At 40.7% G+C, this 8,330-nt stretch overlaps 1 long non-coding RNA gene across 1 annotated transcript; it reads left to right on the forward strand.

Moving 5' to 3' along the window:
- Window positions 1-717: 717 nt before the first annotated feature.
- LOC115019268 (uncharacterized) lies at window positions 718-7,802 on the forward strand. Its single transcript, XR_003833453.1, has 3 exons — window positions 718-1,157; window positions 6,445-6,573; window positions 6,740-7,802. It is a non-coding gene; the product is annotated as an uncharacterized LOC115019268 (long non-coding RNA).
- The last annotated feature ends 528 nt before the right edge of the window (window positions 7,803-8,330 follow it).

Here is an 8,330-nt window from a genome sequence, read left to right on the forward strand (position 1 = left end):
CCAAACCAAGTTACGACGATATAAGTACCACTCTTGTAGTTTCTTCTGCGCTCACAAAGTACTGCTTTAACTTTGTTAAAATCACAAAGGTTGCAGCTCGTTAAGTGCTTTAGTGGATGTTGGTTTGTGTTTTGAATATTGAAAATAACCCCCAGGAACACGGTTAATTTCCTCAGAAAGACGCAGCAAAGAAATGCAGAAGGAGAGAATACATTGAGTTGCAGGAGCAAGTCAAACAGAGACGGAGCCCAGATGTGACTTCACAACTTTCAGTCTTTGTAGACGTCAAAGTTGAACTTAATTGGTTTGGAAGGAAGGTAGCGGTCCCTTTTGGGGGGGGGGGGGTGCAAAACAAAACACAGAACAAATGTGATTTTGTTTCTTCAACTCATTCAGCAGTTTACTTGCTTTATCAGACTGGAAGTGCTGTTTGTATATGAACTGTTAATTTTGAGTCTAATTGCAATTAACCGCAGATGAAAATAGTTAATTAAAAATTATTACATTTAATTAACTTAAATAAATACAATTGTGATACTAAAAACACTTCCATCGAGCCACAAGTTCCCTCCGCAATGTTCATTAGCGAAGATGGTTTTAATCTGTTTCAACAAACAAACATTTCCGTTTTAAGTTGAGTACCGTGTCTTTTCGAGAGCTCCCAATTGGCACACGAGAAGGTGTTTGCATTGCTCTTTATATTACAAGCAACCAGGCGACGCAAATCCAAGAGTGGAAGCTCAATCAATACCAAAAGACGTGACCAACAATCCTCTGGGGTCACTTAAGTAGGTAACTAAATATTAAGTACAGAGTAAATCCATCGATATCACGACGCACATGTAGAATTCATCCTTCCACCACTCGTGTAAGCAGAGCAGAGCCAGGCCATAGAATGATGATGTTGAGGCGGCGATACTGAAGAACTGAATGCTTTTCTACAAGCCTTTGTCACTGATCCGAGGACAGTTAACCTCACAGTCGCTCTGCAATCCTGCAAGGTAGCAACTTAAGTGCCAGCTGCATATGAAGATCTTCTCTCGCCTCTTATACTTGTAGTGTCGGCTACAGATGCCATTTGTTAAGTGAGGGCTCGTGAGATGGCTACAAAGAGAGGAAACTGAAAAGAAGAAGATGGAGAAAGAGGGATAGTTATGGTAAATATGTTACAGAATGATTTTCATGTGGTTTGATATCAGCTAATACTATTCAAAGTTCTGGACACAATGACTGTTATTAAGCTCTATATCAGCTTGAGTTTTTCATTAAAAAGAATAAATGCTTCTGTGAAGCACTTATCAAACCAAAGAAGAAAAAAGAAATCTAAATTACCCCTGCGAGAGGCTGCTGCAGATAATGCACACATCATCAAGTTATGTTACAAGTTAATTTCACACATTTTTTACTGTCAATGGTGCAAATGTCAGTGCATAAGAAGGAGCCCAGTATTCTTAGGAACAGTGTCCATATTGGAGGATTCTGCACGTCACGTCAGTGTGCCCGACATGCAAACACAGTGAGGTTGCACGGTGGATGAGTGTGTAGTACGTCACATTTTCATACGGAAGAATGGAGTTTGTGTTCTGCAATTCAGCACGTTAACATTTTCTATCACCATAACCAGTTGTTCTGAACCTTAACCATACCTAAGTCTTGTGCAGACATTATATAAAGCAAGAACTTTAAACGACATTAATATCAAACATTTAAAAGTTGACATTTTAACATAATCTGGGGTTTTGTAGAATCAATCAATATTGACATCTATCTCTAGAAAATAAGCGAGTCATCCAAAGAAAGGAAATTAAAGTGTTTCATACATAACAACAAAAGATGGAGGTACATCTTTTTAAAAGTAACTTCACAAGATCTTGCTTTCAAAGCTGAAAGGGCTGAAAACAAGACAGTTCTTTTGTTAAATTAAAAACTTAAAAAGTAACTCCCCCTCTACCCTTGATGTGCGTTTGAGACGCTGCAATGTATTTAGCTGTTGGTGAACTCCAGTTCTCCAGATGACCTCCATTATGGTGCCAGCTGTGGTAGCTAGGAGACCTGTATTTGGGTATTAGGTGTCAGATAGAGGGCACGCCATTCCCTCTGAGATTTGGACTTCTTCTGGTTTCCACTTTAACACGGCAGCTGCTGTGGTGGCATCACGAGCAGTGCCAGCATCTCTTTCGACTGGCGACCAACAGATGCTAATAAAGGGGAAAAAACAGTGGGAGAGAAGGGGGTGGAGTTTTTCTGAGCTGTGCGAAGGCAATCACCTGAGGCAGGTCAGAGACAGGAATGGAGCCAGGCATTAGCTTCATAAGCACAGCTATATTAGAGGCAGCCAGCTAAATGCCAGCCTGTAAATGCGTTCAGACAGTGGCTTAAAATCGAGGCATTACTGTGTTATTGCTTATTAGAGCCCCCCATGTGTTCCAGCCTCGGGGACCACGGGCTCGCATGCAGTGTGCGGTTTTACACTGTCAGCTATTTCTTGTAAATGTGACGACAATTTCAATGCCAAGGGGAAACGCAAATTGTAGAGGTTGAAAGTCGATGCTGGTGGTCAAGGAAAAAATATTAGCAAATTAGCAGTGGAGCATAGCACTCTGCATCTTATTAGCAAAATGCAATGTTTCTATATGTTCTAGCAAATAGCATCTTTACTACAATATGTTAATTAAGATCCAAATTAACACACATGTGGTGCGTCTAAATCCTTTTTCAAAATTTGAACCAGAAAGTAAATGTACACGTATTTTAATCTTAATGCATTCTCACGAACACCATGGAAGAGACAAACAAACAACATATTAGCATTTAAGATGATTAGCTTATTTTAAGGTAATTTTCAGATGTTTGAAAGTTAATTGAACAGATTGGGTGACAGACTGATCATCATTTAGTGTGCTCAGTCATAGATTAGCTCTTCAACAACAAGTGCGTGTAGAAAACAGTGTTCGTGGGTGTGTGTGTGGTGAACTCATTTGCATTTCTGTATCTGGTGTTTGGAGTGGGTGATGGACTCGGGTGGCTTTGTTTTAATTTTGTGAACTTTGCGCTGATCAAAGCAGCTTGCAGAGAAACAATGTTTAAAACATAATCCAAAGTTGTTTGTTAATAGGAACAAGCTGCAGACCTGAATGCAAACTAATGAGACTATTATATGAGCTAATTAACTCAAGAAAACTTTAAAATAACCTCACAAGGAGGAACTTTATCATCACCTACACTGAAGTCTTAGTGTGTGCGTGTGTGTGTGTGCGGGTGCGTGTAAAGCATTAAGGGCTGGATTTGTGTAGATGAAAGCGCAGAGCAAATTTGTGGCTTTCATTTTTATTTGTTCACACAATTGTGAATGTAATTGGGGCCTGATCTGCATGTGAAGGTGACTTCAGCGTGAGCAGTTCTGCGGTGGGATTTATCTGAGCTCACCTCAGACAAGACATGATTATGTGTTGGTGCTGCATAGACAAACAAATTACTGAATGTTTTCACAGGCTGCAGTCCAACTCTACCTGAGAACAACCGTCTGTTTCTTTAAAAATATAACATATGATACATGTTGATTAGATAGCGACTGTATGGGGCTTTTTTTCTTCTTCATGTTCACCCTGCGTCAGCGTGGGTTGTCTCCGGGTCCTCCAGCTTCCTCCCACAGTCAGGTTTAGTTAATTGCTGTATTTAAAGGACCGTACGTACGTGAGTTTCTCTGTTGCCTCTTTCCCACTAGCCAACAAAAACACTGAAACCCACTAACACCTGGCTTTTTTCTTCAGTGGGAAACTTTACATTTATTCCTGTAACAAATAACCCTCCAGAAGTATTTGTGCATGCGAGTTGAAACACTACAACAGTATTTGTGTCATCACAGCATCATCCTTATGTCGTCCTGTGTGATACCACCAAGAACACCTGCTAAACATACCTGCAGCTGATTTAGTCATTTGAGCGTGTTGCTGTATACATTTGCACATTAAATGAGGCAAAAAGGATAATGCTTTAATATATGGAGATTGTGTATCCATGTATGCCGTGTGAAGACATGCACTGCCATAGAATATTTGCTCATTAATTCAATATTTGGATTAATTAATGGCCTCATTAAAATAACTGGTATATGTGACGGTGAATATGGCAGGACATTAGTCAGCTCAAGTGCATCTTGTTTGTGTTTGTAAAGTGAGTTGACCTACAGGAACATTAAGAACAACCATTTCCAAGTTTTCTGATCAGGCTCCAGGACTTGAAGCGGCTTCCAGAGAGACGTACATGTCTGTGCAGTATGCGAATACATCCTGTAGAAATATTAATACTAAGTTTGTTAGAATAAGTATTGCAAATGTTAGCAAGGTTTTAGCATTGAAAGATACAGTGAAAGAAAATAGAGAATGCAGTAAATAACTGTGTAAGATGGAAGTATATGAGTATAAAAAAAGAAAAGCAATTATATTGGCCGCTGGAAACTCCTGGATAACAAGCATGGCTTTCTGTCTTCTATACCACCGCTAACACTCCAACGTAGAGTCTGAATAAAACAAAGGGAATTGTAAAGTAGAGTAGTAGATGAGGCAGTTAAAGCAAGAAGAACAATAATGTAGGGAGACGGAGAGGAACAGAACGAGAGGAGATGGGAGAGGTTGAGTGGCTGTGAAGCAGGTATAAAGATGTTATGGTGGAGAACAATGAGAGGGCGGAACGGCTGGAAGGAAGCTGGAGAAACAAAATAGAAACCGATATGTGATGCGTGTTAAGCTTTATATTTGACACACCAGGCAACTGCATGTTTCTGTGTTCCAGTCTGCTGTTGACACACCCTGCTGGGGCTGCCGGGTGGGAGAAGCGTGTGTGTGTGTGGTTGTGTGTGTGGTTGTGAATGCATTCTTTATTTCTTTCTTTATTTTTTGCCATGGATGTGTTTCTCTCCATGTGTATTGGCAACCTAGAAATTACATTTAGGCTATGTTCACACTGTGAACAGCACATGGAATATTTTCAATTCTGTTTTGGACCACTTTCATATGTTGTCCCTTGACATCCTGAAATTCTGGATGAAATCTGTTTCAGTGAAGCCGTTCACGCCACGTTTTTTTCCATTTATTGCCTCCGACTACAAATCCACACACACACACACACACACACACACACACACACACACACACACACACACACACACCTCCGTACAAATGTAGCAGCCATTGCTCCACAAACAGCCATAGTTTTGTTAACCATGAGACCGATGCATATTTCATTAAAACTACAGCTGTAAAGTACCAACATGCAACAAGCATCACGTCAACTTGAGACAAATGGTCGATAGAAAAAGTGTGTGTGTGTCCGTGGGAGGCTAGAGGGAGTAATGTCCCCTTTAGCGGCTCGTCCAGGCAGAGCTGACTAGTGGGGTGTTGACAGTCGTCCTCCCGGCCTCCTTACTGTCTGTCTGCCTTCCTGACTGCTCACTAACAGCTGCTTCATGCCAAACACTTGCTCTTCCTTTGTCTCTCTCGTAATTCCTTTCTTTCTACCTTTACTACCTCCATTGCTCTTTATATAACCACTGTCTTACTTTGGTTATTTCCCTGCTCCTCTGCTTGTCTCTCCTTCTCTGTATGAACTCTTTTCCAATAAAATCCAATTTAATTTAATCAAAGACGTCAAGTCATTCTTTTCTCTCCTTTTTTTGTTTTCCATTCTTATTCCTCAATCTCTCTCTCTCTCTCTCTTCCTTCAAACCCTTCTGCTTAAACAAGCCATTCCTCATTTATTCCTCCCTCCACCCCCTTCTTCTTGTTCCCTTAACTATCCCTCTTGCTAACTTTCTTCTTCCTTCCTTCCTGTGGCAATTTAGTTGTTTCCCCTCTCTCCTTATTGCCTTTTTCTTATTTGTTTCCTATAAATTCTTTCTTTCTTTCGTTCCCCTGCCTCCTCCCTTCATTTATAGCTTCTCGGGGGCACTGCTTAATTCTTTCCTCCGTCTTCCTCGCTCCTGTCATCTTCTTCAAATAGAAAAAAAGGGGAGGAGAGGCAGGGGAGGGGAAAATGAGACGGAGAAAAGAGAGGGAGTGTGATGACTGTGATTAAGCCATTAAAACGGTAGGCTAATTGAATTGACAAGCTGTTAAGTAATTGTCTCTATTTGTTCCCATCCATTATTCAGTTCTTGACTGCTGTTATGACAGCAGCCTGATGCTTATTATAAGTCTGCATGTGTGTTTTGTGTGTGTGTGTGTGTGTGTGTGTACTCTGTGTGTATTTACTTGAGTAGAACTTTGGATTTGGCTGGCATGAAACATGCACAGAAAACAAGAAAGAAAAAGGGATATACATCGATGCATGCATTAATACTCTGGTCAGAATGTGTGCTGACCCACGAGGTTCACTCAGAGTACTGGACCAACAGATTACGACTCTGCAGTTCTCAGATGTACGGTTGTTCTTGTTTCACTCTCTCAGCGTCGTTTCCGGGCCGCAGTAGGAGCAGCTGTTTCCAGAGAAGAATCTCTAAATCCCTCTGTACCTGCCACGTTTAAAAACAGCAGACAGACAAAGGAAGATACCAACTGGTGAAGAGCAAGTCAGCAGGTAAAGAGAGAGGTTTCCCTCAGAAGTTGAGACCTAAAGCAGCTAAAAGTAGAGCGAATATTACACGTATTTGTATTCATAAAGTGTAACATTGTTGTGAACAATAGGACAGATTTATATGCATATCGTTTAACAGGTATATTGACCAATTTTTTTTCCTTTTCAGAAAAGCTATAGTTGCTCATTCCAGTCACACACGCTCTCTGTAATCCCAGTGAGCACAAACAATCAGCAAAGCCGTGCCTCTTCCATACTTCCAGCTGCCAATAATGAGTGACACTGAGCAGTATCTGGCGGCTGATTGGCTTGTTTCTTCTGCAAACTCATCATCTGAAGGCCCCTCACTGCTTCACTGTGTGCACAGCCAAGGCTAGCAAGTACACCAACAATAGCTGGCAGGTGTAGCCTCGCTGAGAAATAAGCCAATTGTTTATAGTGAGACAGCTTAGTGAGAATGGCAGATGCACACAAACTGCTCTAAGTCCCTAGATATGATTATTCTCAATGTGTGCAGGTGTTGAGAGGGATAACATGTTTAAAGACAACAACTATTGTGTAGCAGGGATGGAAAGAGGAGTAAAAGTAAAGTAGGTCAGTTAAATGCACTCTTAGTAAACGTTAATGTGTTACATTTTTAAAAAGGGGCAGGAGGTTTATAATGATTAGCATCTATTAAATAATAAATAAATAAAGTGCATTAACATGTCAAATGGAACAAAATCATGAACCGCAGAGCCCTCACGTCCAAACCAACAATGCATTCCTGTTCCTGTAAGACAGACATGTGCAGCCTGTGCATAAAACAGATTAGCAATTTAGTTTAATGATAATAACGCTGCATATTTTAATTACAATGTACAGGGACAAGCTCAACTGTGGACAAGCTAAAAATAAGCTATAGTGAAAAAAGTCAGTACATAATGCTCTGTTATGGAACTATAATCAATTAAAAACAATGCAAATACATTGAAATGATCAACAGATGGATATACAGCATCAAGAGTAAATGTAACTCATTACTACCAGTGCTGTGTAGAAGCAGCCTGGCACTTCATCAACTGAACGAGAACATACTGTACAATGTTGTACTTTAGTGTGTGTGTGATTGAGAGACACGCAGAGGGGGTACCAGTATCTTAATTAACCACATGGTTTAATGATCATGAGCACTCACTTCAGATGCTGGTCCCAGCTCTAACATGATTATCATTTCTAATCCAGTGGTTGGCATTCAGCTGCTGACTCTCATTCTGGTTCTCTGTGTAATGTGAGAGCTCTCACTTCTTGCTTAAGCACTCAGGATGGAGTAGTTAACTTGAAGAGGACACACAATAGACAGAGTGCTAATATGTGGGGGGGGGGGGGGTATCCAACCACAGGACTGGCATCATGGTTCAGAGTGTTCTATACTTGCATTATGTTGCTATATCAGAAATATACCAAATAGATCTAATAAAACAGAAAACATCAGCTACCCAATTACACACACACACACACACACACACACAATCACACACACACACACACACACACACACACACACACACACACACACACACACACACACACACACACACCTTAACACGTGTTTTACAGTAAGACAATATGCCTTTTCTTTTCTCCCCTGCTGTCGTTGTTGCTTCTCCTTTGTTGTTTGGTTTGTTTGAGACTTAAGCTGCACATTGTTCAGGGTTTCCCTTTCACACATGTAGCACACAACAGGAGATCTGTCCGTGTCAGAAGCAATCCCAACTTAT

This window comes from Cottoperca gobio, chromosome 14, assembly GCF_900634415.1.
Source record: "Cottoperca gobio chromosome 14, fCotGob3.1, whole genome shotgun sequence".
NCBI lineage: Eukaryota > Metazoa > Chordata > Actinopteri > Perciformes > Bovichtidae > Cottoperca > Cottoperca gobio.